This window comes from Onychostruthus taczanowskii, unplaced genomic scaffold, assembly GCF_017590055.1.
Source record: "Onychostruthus taczanowskii isolate IOZ18803 unplaced genomic scaffold, ASM1759005v1 scaffold4, whole genome shotgun sequence".
In the NCBI taxonomy this organism is placed as follows: domain Eukaryota; kingdom Metazoa; phylum Chordata; class Aves; order Passeriformes; family Passeridae; genus Onychostruthus; species Onychostruthus taczanowskii.
In genome coordinates, this window is record NW_024501459.1 from 16428951 (window position 1) to 16448760 (window position 19810).

Here is a 19810-nt window from a genome sequence, read left to right on the forward strand (position 1 = left end):
GTCTTAGTCTTCAATTCTAGGACTATACTTAGGGTATGTTGCTACTCCTCTTTGTCACTTTTTGTGTAATGCTAGCAGAGCTGTTCACTGGTTGCTTGAAGGTCATTGAATTGGGCCAATTAAACCACAAGCATCTTTTTGTATTGGAAATTGTAAGTCTATAATGATTTGCAACGATAAATGTGCAACTGAAGCTTCAGTCTATATGAAACCACATTTTAATCAGGTCTGTGTAAATGGTAATATGATGAGGGTGAGTATCGAATCAGAGCATACAGTCATAAAATGCAGCTGAGCTGATCCAGTCTAATGGTTTCATTAATTCTGCAGCATTCTGAAAATGCATGCTTCCATCTCTGGAGTTTGTAAATAAATATGGCTTCTCAGAAGATATAAACCAGTGTCATTAGTAGATATTTTGACTTGTATAGTAAAATTAGGCCACAAGCTTTGTGATTTATGTCTTATAGGACTATCTGTCAGATCTATAGCTATCTATTAGATGTCCCTGCTTTATTGACAAAGCTGTCAAAGCTGGAAGCACAAAGGAGGACACAAAGAGAAGGAATAGCAATGTGTTTCACCATGTTAGCATATGCAATTTGGAAAAACTTTGAAGCCATTATTTTAAATGAAATAATCAGTTGTAGTGATCAATTAAAAATGTAATTTTGCATTTGTAAAAATGCAAAAGTCCTTGCCTCGAAAACTCCTTTCAGGTCTGTAGGCATCCTGCAGCCTGGAGGTTCTGAGTATGTTCTTTAAAGTAAATAGATAAAAATTTAGATTTGAAGCTATGTTGGATCAACAATTTATTATTAACTAGTTTACATGTAGTATATAGTAGAAGCAGATGTGAAAGTATATGTTACTTTCCACAATTCTGAAAAGATGCTCTCTTATTTGTCCATATACATTTCTTTTTCTTGGTTTTAAAAATAACATTTTGCAACCACCCTTTTCCCAGCAGTAAGTTTATGCACTGTTGCATATTAGAAATCATCTTAATGTTCTATTGTTTCATTATTAGCTTTTCAGTTGCCAACACATCTCTGATTGCTTTCTGGTAGCTCAAAGCATCTAATTAATCTGCTCTGTAAACCAACCAGAGAGCAGAAACTCAATAATACCGCCAAGTTTCTCTTTTCCTCCTAGCACCACAGATTCAGTCAGAAAATCTTGCCAATGTCAATCAGAGTATCTTACCTAAAATAGCGCTTGTAATTAAGCCTTATCACAGGATCAACACCTGGGCTTCACTTCAACACTTACATTTTATATTTGCTATTTATGTAGCAACAAGGTACCTTATGCTGTGAAAATAAAAGCATAAAAGTGCTTTCATTGGTGCCATGCCTGAAGATGCAGCACTTGCAAAGCTGCATACCCACATGTATTGATCCCACAGAAGATAAAGCACAAGACAGCCACAAATTTTTCAAAAGTCAAAAGGGAAGTCGAGATGGGGCACAAAAACTACATAACTAAATTCACGCAAATATTCTTGATACTTTTTTACTTTGAAAACACTAGAAGTCTTATCCAACATTAAAAGATAAATAAAATATTACTTATATTACTTGTTTTATATAACAAGGGTAGCTATGCTACCCTTGATATATAAAACAAGATAAATGTCACTATCTATGTCAAACTTCTGTATTTTAAGGACAGGATTCTGCTGCCATATTTAAAAATGCTCCAAAATCTTCCATTGACTTTCTTCTGGAAATATATAATGCTGGACTGCTGGAGGTGCAGTAGATGAAAATCTAGTAGATGAAACTCTTCTGGTGCTTAAAAATCTATGCAGCAGGGAAGAGTTTGAGGCAAAAGCACTCCAAATTTTTACTATTCAAGTAGATATGAAAACTTATAAAGGAAGATATCTCCAAATAAAGTGAATGGAAGGATTGTTGTGGGCTTTGGTTTATTTGTGCAGCATATAAACTTCCATTTTGTTATTCTTTTGAGGGTCTTTGGTTTTATTTTATGCACCTTCATGGATATAATGGATTGTGGTTTTCTTTCACCAGTTATCTAAGCAGTTCAACTTGTCTCTCTTTTGTCTTTTATAACTTTTTTAGTAAGTGCTGACTTTTCATTGCTATGAAATTGCTATGAATAAACTCTTGCTTTTATTTGTATTCTTAATATAACAATAGAAAATTTCAGTTGCAGTTTACTTCATATTTCTGTCATATAATAAATATATTGAAAGAAAGCTGTTAAACATTAGCAAGTTGTTCTATATCTGTGAGAATAAATCAGAAAATTGACATCACAATTTTTTTCTTGTCAGTCATGGAAATGTACTATAGTATATCACTTCTGGATGTATCAGGATATCTCCTATTAATCTAGGCTTCCAGGAAACTACTCTGCTTTATGTTGAAGGTCATGATATCTTTTTTGGTGTGTTTTGTTGCCTTTTGCGGAAGCTTATAGAATTGAAAATCTTCTATCCATTGCTTAGATCCAAAGATCCAGGCACAGATATTTTAATGTTTGCTTTAATTTAGAAAAAGAATTCAAGTCTGCATAAGACTACTTAATTTAAAAACAAAAACTTAATTTTCAGACAGCACCATCATATTGTTATTTATTAGTGCAAGCTAGCATCAGGAAACTGTGCCACTCAGAATTGGAAATATTTTTGTAACTCTGAAAAAGTTCCTACTCTTTTGTTGTCATCTTTCAAGGAAACTCATGCTTCCTTGGAACATGCAAGAATTATTTCATGTATATTTGCATATTTGTATATTTACAGATTTACATCTGTGTATATTTCCATCTATATATTTATATATACAAATACATGTACGTATTTATGCATATATGTGAAAATTATGTACATGTATTACAAATATAATACACATGTATGAAGATACATATATTTATGAGTATGTATGGGTTTTGTTTTATTATTGGCATAGAAGCTTGTTTGTTATGAATAATTTTTGTTTTCGTTCTGTTTTTCAAGATGAAAATTTTCATCTCCAAGAGCAGGAATTTGTTATAGGATCAGCTAGATTGGAAAAGACCTTTGAGGACCAGACCATTGAGTCCACCCAATGGTCTAACTCCAGCCTGCCAACCAAACCAAGTGCCACATCCAGTCTTTTCCGAAATGCCTCCAGGGACGGTGACTGCACCTCTGCCCTGGGCAGCCCATTCCAGTGCCCATACTTGAAAGGGCTAACTACTGAACTCAGAACAGGGAAAGGACAAGAGGGAAAGGATGTAGGGAGATTTGGAAGGAGTTTGTTTTCTTTAATTCAGAGAACCAAAATCTGGTACTTTTGCTTCTACCTACCAAAAGATAGGTGATTAGTCCTTCTTGGTTTAAACTGAATACCGGTCAAGGAGGGCACACATTTCAGAGGGCTTTTAATAATCTCAGTTATGATATGCCTGTTTTAGAAATTAAGAATATCAGAAAGATTATCCTTAACAGTGTAGAGTTCTAAGAACAACACCAAAATTTTCAGCCTCACCTGGAAGTGAATTTACTAGTTCAAATCCTAAAGCCCAGACACAGAATATGTTTCTGCTTATCATGACAAACAAGTCTTTCCTTCTGTATTGCATTCCCATTATGAACTGTTCAAAGCTGTGGGTTAAATACTCTGAGAGGTAGACTTGCACTGCAATACCATATAATTTTATTTTTTCTGGAGAAGAAAACAGGTTTTGAGGGACAAAGCTCTCAAGTTTCACTTCACTAAAAAAAAAATTATTAAAAATCTATTGAGATAAAATTATTAAGGCTATTTGACTACAAATAGTGTTTCAAGGCCTCAGACATTGAAATTTAAATGGAACAATGATTTATTTACCAACCAGTTTGTGCCATTTTTACATTCTCCTCATGCGGAATAGGATTTGAGTAATGTAACTGATTTGAATACATGACAAAAGAAGCATTCAAAGCTGATTTACCATTTGCTGCATTAGCATAATTATATTTTTCAATCTAATTAAAAATGCTAACATCTTCAAAACAATGCATCCACATTTCTACAAATTTTCCATTTAAATCAAATTAGTCATAGCAGTGTTTTTCACTGCAATCCGTATTCAAATAGTTTGTGAAAATACATTACTTTCACTGGATAACTTAGAATTTCAGTATCTTGTCTTCAGTGGAGAAACCTTTATTCTAACATTAGAAATTTATTATTATGATGTGATGTTCCCATTATGCCCTAGGGAAATTTTCAGTCTTGAAAGGAAAGATGAGGTATATAAAATACGGCAGTTTGCTAGGCTTTGCTTTAAAAAGATTGAAGTTGTGAATAACATCTAGGAACAAGTAAGAAATCTGTTCTTCACTCAGTATTTCATATTGAGTTCAGTGCTGTTAAATCTTTTGTTTTCAAGGTATGGCATATTTTCCCACAGGTTTCTTTACAGTTACATTTAATCAATTTGCCAATGTCCCTCTTAGATCTTTTAGTAATATCTGAATATTGTTCATATTTGGACTGGTTGGAAATACGTTTCTCATTTAGAGACGGTTTAATCTCTAGAGGTAGATCAGTACCATATCTCAGGAGACCTTTGTATAACTGAGGCAAAAATATAAACATTGCACTCTTCTTTAATTCAGCCATGTATTGCTACATGCACAATCCACACTCATAGTATATACCTTTTTTAATTTTAAGTGAAAATGCTGCATATTTGTAGTTCAGTTGTGGTATATTTACAAGTCAACTGTGTGACACGATCTGTCCTCGGGGACAAGATTCGTGAAGGTTCTTTTCACTGATCTCAGGGTGCAAAAACTGACACAACAAGGGGGTTTTGCAGTAAAAATCAAAACAATTGTACTTTTCTTGAATGACCACAGCAAAATGTGTTGGGGAGAAGGGGAATGAAGAAAAGGGAAAGAATAGGAAAAAGAGGGGAGGAAAAGAAAGGCGGTATATAGCTACCAGACATGGGATCCTTCCAAGTCCAGTAGACAGAGCCTGCCATCTCCATGTCAGGGGAGATCTCAAAAGCCCCTAGCTAACCCGGGGGTTTTTATTATTGAAAATTGCAAAGGTGGGGAGAACAGGTACAATAGTCCATGATCTCAGCAGTGGGCGAGGGCCATTGTCTTCTCGGTCCAGTGGTCACTTGCAAACTTGCTCTGGTCACCTGGCCTTCCCCACACACGCTTTCCCACCCGCAGTAGGGATTTCAGTCTCAGTCTTTTGGGAAAGAAGGGGAGACTTTTCCATATAGGGGTTGCACGTCTCAGTCCTTGGGGGAAAAAGACTTCTCTTATCTCAGTCCATCTGTCATGGTGGTTGATGTAAGGTACGGGTCTTTTTGTGGTGACCACCAAGAAGGTGATTCCAGAGAGAAAGTCCAGCCAAGTCAGGAGGCTGGAGAAATTCCAGAATCAGTGTTGATAAGTAATGCAGGTGAAGGAGGGCACAGTGTCCCTTTCTTTATTCATTGGGTGCAGCATCCCATGGGGTGAGTAAACACACCTGTAGACAATAGTTTGGCTTGGTGGACCAGTCAGACCCAGATTTTCAGAACAGGATCTTCTCCTTTCCCCAGTGGTCTTGACTTTTGTGATGATCATGAGGCAAAGAATAAGGGGAATTTCGGACAGACACTCACAATGTGTTATCATATTTAGAGATTAATTATGGCATGAAAGGCGAAACAGTTTTCTTGAGAGATGTAACAGAAACTGCCACTGAAAGCATCATATTTTGAGTGGAAAGAAATATTCTTAGCAGCAAGCTAATTTATGAGAGGACAATAAAAACATTTACATTAGGACTCATCCTGAAGTCTTTCTGGAAGGACTTAACCATAGGTTCCTTGCCAGGAGGACACAAGGATTGGCTTTTAGCAGATGGTCATTAAAAATACTGTTCCAATTAATTATTTTATATTTTCTTCATGAAGAACAAGAAAGAAGAGTACAATGTAGTCCATAGTTATAGTAGTATCTGAGGAAGTTTTATACATTGTAGAACAGCTGCACAAAACTCCTTATCTGAGTTGAAGTGCCATGTAAATTTTAAGAGTTGGTATGTCTTTCTGAGGTGCAAGCTTTCTCAAAAAAGATGGCAGAGGAACACGTCATTGGCTGCAAGAAAGACAGAGTTCTCTGATTAATAGCAATCACCACAGAACGTGTTCTTTACTTGGGATTTGTTCCACCTTTCCTCAAAGTGAAAAGACAAATAAGTCTGTTTACACTGATTAGCAATTTAAAAAGCTGTGGAGAAAAAACATTAAACACCACAGATTTCATATAACAGGAAACTTTCTCACTGCCTGGTTCCAGAAAGGCAAAAAAGTCCCACCTTGTGCGTTATGAAATTACTGTAACACATTTTTTTTACCATTTCTAATTTTCCCCAGAAGTGCAAGATTTCTTTTTCTTGAGCCTCAAGAAGATCTGGGTGTGTAGATGTTATCATTTCAGTCAGTCCATCCTATCTGTCCTGCAAACAGGCTGTGTTCTGCCCATTGCAGTTTGTGGAATTCTGCACAGTTGTGTCCAACATCCTTTTCCTCCCAATTTGTGCACAATCATATAACTAACAGTGAAAATTAAACCTCCAAGATTTTAATATTAAAGAGATGCTTTTTTTTCAAAACATGCAATAGTAATTATTTTAAAAATACACACATCTTAAAAAGACAGTGTGAATTCTGTTGAAAAATCGCTTCCAAATAATGACCTTTAAATAATCTACCAGACCACAGTTGATCTCCTCTGTTGACAAGGCCTCGAGGGCTTTTCTTGATAGAATTCCACTTCAAAGCAAGCAGCCTGAGTTGCACACAAAGAGAGCTTACACTCTTTTAGCTTACAGTGCAATCTGGCTTTAAATTGCACTGCTCTGTATTGAACTTTAACTAAATTTCTGCTCTAGTTACTTCAAGTGTGTCAGACATCAGATCAGAGGTCTGAAGAGCACTAAAATATGTGCCATACAAACAAAATTGTAGGCAGCTCTCACAGGACAGCAGTTAATTAGATACCATGCCAATCAAACAGGTGTCAATATTGAATCAATTGACAAAATGAATTGGCCAAAACAAGTAGTCTAAAAATTTGCTTTCTGTGAAAAAAGAAAAGATAGGAAGTGGGAAGGGGAATACTTATATCATGTAGCATTTTCTCATATCTAAAAGGATCTATATCATTATATTTGTATGGTTAATTCCAGGTATATTTTAAATATAAATTAAGATAGTTTCTGAAAATAATTTGAGTTTATTCATGCACAGGTTGAATTTAGAAGATCCCTCTCAGAAATGCTGAAACCTGCTTGTAAAACCGCACTTTTCCCCTTTTTTGAGAATATAGAAAGGAGTTCTGCCTCTGAACCAACCCCTTCCACAAGCCATAAGATCCTTACCAAAACTCTGTGTATAAAACCAGCAGTTTTCCAGAAAGCAGTGAGCTTGGTTATTGCTTAGTTGCACACTGTGTTCAGGGAAGTGGCTCCTTTTGCTGAGTGGAAGCCATGTAGCCATTCTCTGTAAAAGTATGAGCCTTTTGTTCTGTTGCCATCCAGCTAGCCAATTAAATTCATGGTTGAGGTTGAGATTTAGTAAATCATTTAATTACCAAATGTCAATAAAACAGATCTTATTAAAATCCTACAATTATAAAAGACATAATGTTGAATAAAAATTTGTCTTTAATGGGGCATATTGAGATAAATATTGGAGAATATGCTCTTTGGAGAAACAGCCTAGTTGCCACCCTGACATTTAAAATGCATGGACAATCTTCACATATCTGGGGACAAATTTAGAGGGAAGTTTATGCAGTGTGAATTGCCAGATGGATCCAATGATATGTACTCATTCCCATAAATCAATACCCAAGTGGCAATAATGTAATAATATAAATAATGTATCCAAAACTAATAAATACATATAATATATTTCGACTTATCTTTTTTAAGTGTCTGCTTGTCTCTTCAAAGATTAAAGTAGTTTAGATGTTTTTTTTCTGGATCCTACATAAACTGTGTAGGTATTATTCAACATAATATTTGATGTTTTACTTGGTTACATATTTGACAAATTACTACAAAACACAGAAACTCCCCTGACTCCAGTGAGATGGGATCACAGTTGCAAAAGCCCTGGATAATTAAAGGATACTATTCATCCTTCTGCATTGCACTATTCATCGATGTGACCACCAATCTTGCACAATTAAAGCAAATGAGAAATAGAAAAAACAAATACCCATATGTTTGCAGAATATCTTCTGGTAATGAACACGAAATTCTGATTGGTACATCCAGATAGACTTACTAAATTAATTATGAAGTTTTTAAAAAATTTGCTCTTATTTTCTTAAAAAAAATAAATTTAACTGACTAGCTAGTTGCTCTATCATAAACACTACTTGTATTTGTGAAGAAACGATGACATGGAAGTTTTCAACCTCAACTGCTGAGTATCAGTGTTGAATGTTCAATAAGTCTGTTAAACCTGACATGTGGGAGAAATTATTGTATCTGTGATATGAATAAACTATTCTCGATTATTTTCAAGCAGTCCTATACAGATTAAAGTCACAACTCAAGTAATTTGCTCCCTCACTTGCATTTCCACCAGCCCTCAAGCTTTCTCTTATTCATAGGAAGAATCTTTTGTGATACTCATCTTTGGTAAATTACAAGAGATAAAAATCTATCTAATGAAAATGTTGTAATTCAGAAATTTGACATATATCTTTTAAACATTTTTAGCACTCCATATTATGATTAATAGGAAAGGACTTGGATTTTTTTCAAAAAAATACTAATTTTTTGATAGGGTCGCTTTCTTCTGCATCTCCATCCTCATCCTCTTTGTAACAGTACTACAAGATGACATCTAAACTAATTGGGGAAAAGATGAGAAGGCCAATATCTTTTTTCTCATAAGAGTTATCATAAAACTTTATGCCAGGAGTATGATGAGGAAATTTTTTTTACACAGGAGAATACATAAAAAGAAGTTAATATTTTTCCTTATTTTCTGCCAAGAAGGCTGAGAACTGTCTAGCAAACCTTCTCGGAGTCAGCACAGCAAGGAAACCCCATCCACTTCCCCATTTTTCACTCTGTGTTATGCTTATATTTCATGCTAATGATAGCTGCACAGCCTTGGGAAGTTATGCTTTGTTTTTCCAGTATGAAGAGACAGCAGGTGCTCTGGTCAGCATCACTCATAAGCAATGCCTCATCACCTCCCTCTGGCCCCTATATCCAAAAATAATATTTTCAAATGTCAGCATATCAGATATAGACATTTTAAAGTTATGTGATGAATGGGGTTTTTATCCAGCTCCATAGATAGTTTTATTCTAAGAGTAAAGTGTGGTAAGCAAGAGAGGGCCTATAGTGCTGACACCTGTTCTGATTTAATATTTACATGCATAGCAGTTTTTTGGGGAAACCCTATGTTTTCTTGCCTTCCACTTACATAGGGATCTTTCTGTCAGATTATGGAGAAAAAGCCATATTTACTTATTAGTAATATTAAATCCAGCCAGATTTCCTGAAGAATATTTTATTATATTTTTTCCAGAACAAAAGTAATTGGCTTATTGTTGTTTTAAACCGAACACATATCATGAGACTGCACTAGGAGCACTGCATCTAGTTCCCACATCCCCTGAACAAAGACAAATCTTCAGCCTGTTGGAGCAGGTCTAGAGGAGATCTATGAAAAAGGTTGGTGCTGGAGACCTCCTAAGAAAATGGCTAAGAGAAAGTGGGTGGTTTAGCCTGGAGAAGGAAGTACTCCACAGGGAACTTATGTTTTTTTCTAGGTTTAAACAGGACTTGAAAGAGAGATGGAGGGAGATTTTTAACAAAGGCCTGTGGTGACAGGGGAAGGAGCAATGCATATAAACTGAAAGAGGATAGAAAGGGTAGATATTGACCAAATGTAGGGCAGAAATTCTTTAGGAAGTCTGGTGAGACACTGGACCAGGTTGCCAAGAGAGGTTGTGGATGCCCCTTTGTTGGAAGAGTTCAAGGCCAAACTGGTCATTACTTGAATGAACCTGATTTGATGACAGGTGTCCCCACTCTTGGCAGGGTAGCTGGACTAAGCAATCTTTAAAGGTCTCTTCCAACCCAACCCATTCAGTGGTTCTGTGGTACTGTGTTTAATGTCTGTCAATAACTGAGTAGATCCATAATTTACAATATCTTACCATAATATGTTCTGTTTGGAAAAGATGTTTAAATGGAGAAAGATGATACACTAGTAATTTCAAGGAACATTACACAACACAGAATAAATTCAGGGAAGCACAAGGTACTCTCATGAAGGTTGGTTAACTTTACCCAAATCATAGAAATATACCAAGTCATGGTATATTTCTAGTCATGCTAAAATTAATGAGAGGTCCTAATTTGCCATAGCTCAAATCAATTGAAAATTATACACTGGGAAGGGAACAGTTCCTAATTATTATTGCTTTACTTGCATTCACCATACAACTGAAGTCTGAAACAACACCTTCTAAACAATGACCAAGTGTCCATAACTGTTGGGAGAGAAAAAAGCCAAAACTAAGTCAATATGGACATTCAAAGGAGAGATGAAGAGAACATACAACCACTATGAGTATAGCATTTGAAAGTCATCATTTTGTCCAATCTCAGACATTTCTGATAGATCATTAAGAGTCAAAATAGTATTTCCAGCACTGGACCACCTGAAGACAAGCAAAATATTTTATCATGCAAGCATTTGTTAGTATGCTTGTGGTACCTCATTACAGGAAGGAATAATAGTAGTACTTTAATAGAAGAAGATTTAAAAATGAGTTTAAATAATTTCAAAAGGAGGAACAAAATTACAATTTATAAAAATGGACAATGTATAAATAACATTTGTTTCTACCTGCTTTATTCCCACTTCAACATAGAAAGAATGAGAATGTTATTGCAAATAGAACTGTTTGAAGTTCTGTAAATATTTTGGAAACTTACCATACTATTCACACAGAGGAAACCATTTTATATCAGAAACTCCGACAGGCTTTTGTGGTTCTTGTAAACATCAGTCCTGCTTGAACAAGCTTCATTTGCTTTCAGTAAGTGCTCATTCATGTAAAGCACTGTAGGGAAATCCCAGAAGTTTTCTAGAAATTCACAACTGAATATTAAAACTTCAATATTCACGTCAATACTTGAAAGAAGTAAGGTTTGAAAAGAGAAAATTTGTTTTCTATTTAGATTCTCCAAATTTCTGAGCCTGACTTCCTACAAAAGTTTCATGAAATTGCTTCGTTAAGACTGGCCAGTAAACAGCTGAACATGAAGATAAGGTTCAGTTATCCAACTGTGCTGTTTATCTGGGTTTTATAAAGACTTAATCCAAAGCTCTTCCAATGTAAATCCTTTAGTGGATTCATTGACAAGGACTGACCTCACATATTGCTTATTTCAACATGTTTTATTTTTACGCATTTGTTTGTTAACTGCAATTTTTTTGAGAAGAAAAGATTCCAAAGTCCATTGAGTTTGAGTTTCTGCTGGTGAATTCAGATCAGAATATCATTAATAAATATTTATGTTAAAAAAAAATATTTCTGTATTTGCTGGTTTTAGCATTAAAACACGTGTCCATTAGGGCCTGACAATGTCTATTCTACCTTCTTGTTATTATGAGATTTGAGTATAGATCTTAAATATTCAGTTTGAATTAATAAACTATTTTTCTTCTCCCAAATATTTCAATTTTCTGGGTAAATTCAAGCATGTTAACTCTGAATATTTATGTAAACCTGTCTTTGATCCAATTTTTCTCATGAATGCCACGTACTTCAAATAGGCAAGCCCAAATCTTCTGAATACCCATGGGAAACAAGAAGTACTGCCTTCTACTCCACCAGTGTTCCTTTCCTCTCATTTTTTTCACTAAACAATAAATATTTACAGTGAAGAGGAAGGAGTAGAACTTCAGAACCAAGTGCTGCACAGCACATATTTCTTTCTGTGGAAGACCCAGCAACACTTTACAGTGCTTTCTGTGTTCTCAGTAGTGTCTCACACACTTCCTTGAGAGTGCAGGGCAATCAATGCACTCTAAAATGCAGACTGTGAGTCTTCCTTCATAGGTGTGACTTTCCACCTGTGACTGCTATTTTGAAATCCACTGCCTTTTTAAATCCACCTGTTGTGCCTTTGAGATTAAAAAATGCACTTTGAAATGGGAGTCTGCACACTATATAGTCCAATACATCAACCTTTGGAAATAAGAGTGGAATGAAATTATATTTTCCCATTACTAGAGAATAAAATCAAATACTCCTTTTCAAGAATACCACCAAAATATATGGTTATGTCTAGCAGGTTTTCCAAGTCAGATTTTGAATTCTTGTTTAAGAATGAAAATACACTTATGTGGGTGCTCTAGTCAGGATCTAAATGACTTGTTGTATTTTGGATATCCACTGTTTCTTTTTTTTTTTTTTTAATTGATTCTCCGCAGACTTTTATTTAAGAATCTGGAATCATAATCAGAAGTCAGTAACCATAACCTGAGTGGGAAATTATGAGAAAAGAGAATATGAATATTTTAGACGGGTGACTAACCAGGTAGCTGATATTATTTGAAGTGAGAATCTTTTGATATTATAAGAAAAAGAAGAAAATACTGATGAAATAAAGACAATTTTGAGGGGAAAAAAAAGAGGGTTGCTCTATAAGATTAAAATGGGAGTGAAAGAACAATGTTTCACAGGAAAAATTTTCTTTGTATTTTTTAAAAAATTAAATGTAGTTTTGCTAATATCCTCAACCATTTGACATATTATTTAAATTATTCTCATTATTGTCTTTACTAAATTCCAGTATGCCTTTTTTAATGGAAATAAACTCAGAAGAATTTTATAAATTTAAGTAAATTTTAATTTGGAAGTCACCTTTAGTATAATCTTTTCAAGTATTTATAACATACATCAATCTACTTATAAAATAAAAATATTATCTCCACCTTTGCACTTATGGTGTATACATAGACATAATAAATACCATATATTTTGCGAAATTGAAAAAGTTCCCATTTTAAAGTAGAACATTATACTATTTCCTAATATAAAACTTCTGGAGCATTCATACTGACTCTATTGAATCTCTCATAAAACAATCTACATTCATCTTTTCACTGGGTTTCAACTACTGAACATTCAACACTTTGGTAATTGTTTCCAAATGAATTCCTCAAAATTCAACATAGTTTCTCAGAGAAAGTCTCCTTTTGAGTTAAGATAACTTTATCCATTGAATTGAATAAGTTGAGAAAAGTATTCAAGAATCACTGATAAATATTTGCTCGGATAACATAAAATATTTTCCTCCCACTCTTCTGTTTGGTCCTGATGTGTAATTAGCTAGGATGCTTTACATGCACACAGGCATTATGACCAAGCATGACTTAAACATGAAAAATTGTCTAACAGAATCTGAAATAAATACATGTTTCTTCTTCTCTATTATCCCAAACTGTACCTTCCTTCATCTTGCCTGCCTGCTTCTATCAACTTTAAGTTTTTTTAAAAATGGGGAACTCTGAAGGATTGATGAACTAAGGTATGAAATTGACCTGTTTTTTGAAATAGAAGTGTTTACTAAAACATTTTTAGTGAAAAACACATGGATGTGGAGAATGTACCTTACCACATCCATGTATCCAAGACAGGCAAAATGATATAACTCCTATACTTTTTGAATTGCTTATGTATACAGAAAAGCCCAGTTAGCAGCTTCTGCTGCATAACTTTCATGATCAAATGGCAATTTTGTGTCCAGTAGCCTTATGTCCTATGCACCATATAAATGGGGAAATAGATGTAAATTTAGGCTCTTTCTCAGTAGGGTTGGAAGATGACAGATAATATTTCCATCAATTGCTAATTTATTAATTGTATTCACACAGCAATGTGAATGAAGCAGTAGATGTGACCAGCTAGGGGACTGGCTTCAAAAGTACGACTATAAATGTTAATATGGAAACATCCTGGAGACAGTCAGAATTCATTGTCTCATCATGGCTTGATAATTTACTTTTTCATGGGATTGTTTTAGTTCAGGATCTCAGAGAGCCTCCATCATTAACTTTTCTGCCACAGCATTTCTTTTCAGATGGCTGGGGAGGAAGGAGGAAGGGAGGGAGAGGGAAAGCTAGAATTTCTTAAGTAATAGTTTACTTCTGTCTTTGACTTCCTCCAAACAATACTGTTCAGTTGATTTTTTAGTGTGTGTGATAAAAACACTTTATAAATTGCTGTTCATTCAAACTTAGGTTGGCTGGACCAAAAAACTGTCACTTTCCATCAAAAATTCAATTATACTTATAAAGGTCAAATCTATCTTGTTCAGTCAGTCACGTCAAACCTGTCTTAAGTATAAATATTTGCAAACAACACATAAAAATTGAGAGGGCAGCCTAGACATGCCTACCATTGCACTCAAAATTTTTGGTCCAGAAAGTAGAAATCTGATTGCTAAAATTGTTAAGCCCCAAATGTCTGGGTATTATTACTGCAAGGGCATCCATGGCAAAGGGGAGAGAATTATGCATCTGACTCCATCTTATCAGAAGGTTAATTAATTACTTTGTTATACTATATTACATTTCATCTAGACTGCATCTGCCACCCACTCACTCTGCACCCACTGCACAGCACTGCACTCATCTCTGATTCTCCTGTGACTGTCTCGTGACAGTCCAACACACACACTCTTGGCCCTGATAGGCCAAGGAAACAAAACATCATCACTTTGGGTAAACAATCTCCATATTGCATTCTACTTTGGTACAACATAGGCACAGGAAGTGATAAGAATTTCGCTTTCCCGTTCTCTGAGGTTCAGAGAATGTGAATCTCAGAAATCCTTGGGAAGAATGGTGCCTTGATTTTCTCTGTGAAGAGAAATGTGGGTATTAGGATGACAGAATATTAACAGCAGAACCTGTGTTAATCTTGAGAGATGAGCTAGTTTATCTAGGCTGAGAACATGTCTTTGACTTCTATTTGAGGCAGGCATATCTGAAAAGTGCAATAGACTTTAACAGATTTTGTGGTTTTTTCCTTTACTCTCCCCACCTCCCTCCTGCCACTCTCTCCCAATGCCCAATTAAATATACTGGAGCTCCTTTCTATTCAGTAAAGGCTCGGTTTCAAAAATCAGAAAATATATTAATTGATAATGTCTTGAACAAAAACCATTTATTGCTAAGTATTATAAGAAGTTAATGGCATTTCTCTTTTCACAATATGAAGCACTCTGGAAGGAGAATAAAATGATAAAGATAAGGCAGTAGTTGAAAGAAAATAAGGCAAAACCATCTATGTCGTAGCATTTCAACAATTTTGACACAATAATGTTTCAAGTGGATGATTATTTACCTAAGTCATTTATTCATTAGCCTCTCCATTTCCTCTATTCCCTTGTTTTCTTGGAGAAAAAAACATTACCTCCTTCTTGGCTTTCTTATATTCTCTGGTGCTTTGTTTCCTTGGAAACAATATCCATTAACATTCTCCATTTCCTCATTTGTTGCCATTTTCTGGATACACTGAGTATCCCAAATATTTCTGCTTTGTAATGTACCAGAGAACTAAGGAAAGGCTAGAAAATAGAGAATCAGAACATTTTTTTATTGATAAAAGGCTTATTTAAAAAGAAAACACAACAGAAAATACTATCATATTTAATGTTTTTGAGTGAGGTAGGCAGTCAGGAAAGTATATATGTGGGCAGGGGTGGACAACCCCCGTGTAAATACCTGTATTTAATAGGTCATTAGAATTCAGATGACATTGCGGTTCCACACTGACACAGATGAAATACCTTTCAGTTACTCTTGGCAAAAACCAAAATTACATCCTACAATAAGCAAATATGCATGTAATTGAAACTACATTTGAGTGAACTGTTTGAAAATAAGTTCTGCTGGCTAAGAATAAGAATCATGAAGATTTTTTTTAGCAATTAGTAAAAGTCTTTTGGGAGCATTTTACACCTTTCCTTTTATCAGGCTGATGCATGGCTTGGATTTTAGTGCCGAAATTGAGATTTTTTTTTTAACTTTGACCTGCTTAATTATGAGCCGGTAACACACTTAAAATCAGAGGCAAGAAAATGTCACTTGCAGGAGGTGATTAATTTTAACCTGAAATCCATAACTAACATGAATCAGGTTGAACCTTCTGGATGCTTCCATTGTTTTCCATTAACTACAAAGGGAACCAGGATAAATTTGTTCTTGCAATTTTAAATATTTAAAGATAAGTGAGATGGAACATATTTGTACCCTCTAAAGTACACTTGTGCCCAGTTTTATTGTGTTATATGTTCTACTTATATATCACACACCTTTTTCCATGTTTTTTCAGTAAACTGAATTTGATAGAGCTTGTCACTTCACGTCTGAGTCTGCATGTGGCACTGCCAGATACCTGGTGCTGTTTTTTTCCAAGGTATTCCAGAAAAAGCACCTGCTGAAAACCTGCAATTACAGCTGGGAACAATTAAGGATCACAAGCAGTACTGAGAGGCCTAAACAAAAACTAGTTATTAAATTATCTGCTTAGCTACTGTTAGAAGCAGAGGTACCCATATTTATTAATTTAAATTTTCTGTTTGCCTAGATTTTTGTTTTTGTCTATGCATGTGCTCACTACTTTTGGTGCATCAAAATCTAATTTGGATTCCACATTGAGGTGGAAGCACTCAATATAATGGATACTTTTGAACACAAACCCTTAGTTGTTATGAATGCTACATATCTTATATTTCAATTGTATATTTTATTTAAGATTGTGGGAAAATGCTGTGGTATCAATGTGCTTTTTGTATAAAAGCACTCACTCAAAAGGCGAGAGAGCAAGTTGAGTGTTTTCTAGCTTGAAAGGGTTCCAGTCCATATCTTTTCTCCTACCTGCTTATCAGTTCAGCAGAGCTATTTATTATTTTTCTTCTGACTGCAGCTATGGCACTGCATAGACAATGCAATTTTTCTCGGTCCAGAAGAAGAGAGAATAATGCAATGGTTATTTACAGGTATCATTCTATATTTTATTTACTGATTTCTTTAATGTAGAAAAAAAAATATTGCTTCTTTTTTCCTCATGTAGGGTGTCACATGGTAAGAAATGCATTTAACCTGTTTCTCTGGATAATGAGGCTGGTTATATGGTCATCACCAATCTGTATGAAGAACTCTGTAATGCATGTTTCAATGTCATTCAAATTGATGAGACATCCACTGCCTCTACCTGTGCATTTCTATGCATCCCTCATTCAGTGAGTTAGTCTGTTTACAGGGCTTTTTTCCCCACTCTACACACAGTTGATACCGTTGTGTTTTCCTAGAAGGCCTCTTTGTATTTTCAGAAGGATTTAGTTCAGTCCTTTAGGCACATCTAATCTCCAAGAAGATTTGCTAGCAGCTCCACAGACTGAGGCAGAATTTGTGCTCCTAGTCCTCTGTGAGGACAAGCAGAATAGAAACACCTCATGTTTAGAGCATCAATAGCACTGCAGAACATTGTTGAGAGGAAGGGTCTAATGAGAAAGTATGGAGGTCATTTATTTGTGGCACAAATAAAAGAACAACCCAAAGAATTGTGAGATAAGTGAAAGAAAATGACAGATGTTAAGAGAAAGAGATTATTAAGAAACAATATTCTGTATTTAAAAATCCAAAAGCTTATATAGGCACCATAATTTCACCTTGTTCCTGAATGCCTTAGTTTTTCAGACAGTAGTTGTGCTCTGTGTTTGTAAAGTAATAAACACAGCAGAGGCCTTTACTGATAGAAAGAGAAAAATATAAATTATTTATGGTCCTCTTCTAATAGAAATAACAGAACTTTACAGTGTTTTGACTCCAGATACTTTACTACAAAGTAAAAACACCAAAGATCCTGCAATGTGAAAAGCATAAAATCACAGGGCTTAGAAATATAAAATTAAGATGGAAGCATATATTAGATCATCTATTTCTCTTTTATGTCACTACAATATTATAATGTCTAGGACTTTTACCAATTCCAAATAATTAGCTTTTCACCCAGTACATAGGCTGACTATTGTAAAAAGAAATTAAACTGACTGTTGGTGGTTATATTTCTGGATTTTTGTTGTTGTTGTGGTTGTTCTGGCCCACCTTTCCCTGGGTTTATACCTGTTTATTATGGCAGTTATCTTCTGACATCGGATTTCTGTCCAAAGTTTGCTGGTAAGAGAGTTTTTCTTATTATCATTAGTGTTTGTATTGGGCATAGTTTGAATAGGTGGCTCTTTTGTTGCCATAATTACAGCTCCAATTTCAATTTTTCTGAGTGTATACACTTTATTTCTTTGCATAATTTTGCAGCATGCCCATCTGTGTTCAGGATCTGCAGTGATTGCCATATATAGGACACTTATTTTTGAGATGCCAAGTGCCACAACTCCCACAATTACAACACAATTCAGAATTGTGCCCTGCCCAAACAAAACCCCTCCATACTGTAGAAGGAGAGAAGGTCCCTGTTGCACACAAATAATAGAGGAAGTCAGTATTGATTACTCCTCTCTTGGGAAAAGACAAATATATTAGTGGGATTCTCTTCCCTCGAGGACCTGGGTGTACTTTGTGGTAGTATTCAAGGATGGGGAAACCCTCATCCTTGTTTCTCCTTGGGGAAGAATTGTGATGTAAGTTATATCTTGTAGGAAGTAATACAGGAGGAATGACCAGAACTGACAAACAGCGATCCAGCGATCCAAAGACCTAAGCCAAGCTAATGTTAGTGTTCGACATTCAAATGTGCTACTCTCCTGTCCTGAGCACCCATCCTGACTTATGGTGCCCAAGTCACAGCTTGTTTTTATAAATATTAGAAGGAGTAGGACAGTAGAATAACTATCTCTTAAGGGACAGGGGACAGTAGTTAATGAGAATGTATAAAACTGTATATTGGGTATGATAGTGGTTTAAATCTACAAAATAATCTAACTTGCTAAGAAGCTGTTTCTGTAAAGAAAATTAGATACAGAATTATGTCTAGAAGGTGTATAAATGTATAAATGTATAAATTAAATTCTGTGGGACCTAAGATGTAAATTGTATGGAATAAGGCATGGAGATTGCATTGGATTTGGTTGATATGGAATAAATTTTCCCATAGCAGACCTTGTGGTGTTATGCTTTGTATTTGTAGCTAGAATGGTGCTGATGAGACACCAGTTTTGGCTACTGCTGATCACGGCTTCCAGACATCAAGGTTGTCTCACCAAATCCCACACTCCCCAAAGGCCACTGGACTGGGAGTGGGCGGAAGGTCGGCAGAGGACAAAAAAAAGCCAGGACAGCTGACCCAAACTGATCAAAGTGAGATTCCATACCAAATTATGTCATGCCCAGCAATAAAAGCTAAAGAAGAGGATCACTCATCATCAAAGGAAGGGGAACTCATTATTAAGGCATTTGTCTTGTGGTTTTTCCATTCTAAGAAGGACCAATTTTTTTGTGCTTATTCTTCAGTTCAAAGCTGTCCTCTTACTGATGTCATTATCCCATATGGATCCAATCATTATATACAAGGTATTAGATGTTCAAAGACTTCTGTTAGTACACAGAAATCCTCTTCTGCTGAAATAATATATGGGTTCTGAACCTCTTTTGGAAAGATTGATTCGCTCATAAATTCAGGAGTTTCTATATTTCATTTAAGAGGATGGGGACAGCGTAGAATATCTTTTCCCCCTTGAATAAAATTTAAAATAATAACACTCATATTTTAATGAACAAACAAGGAACAGTT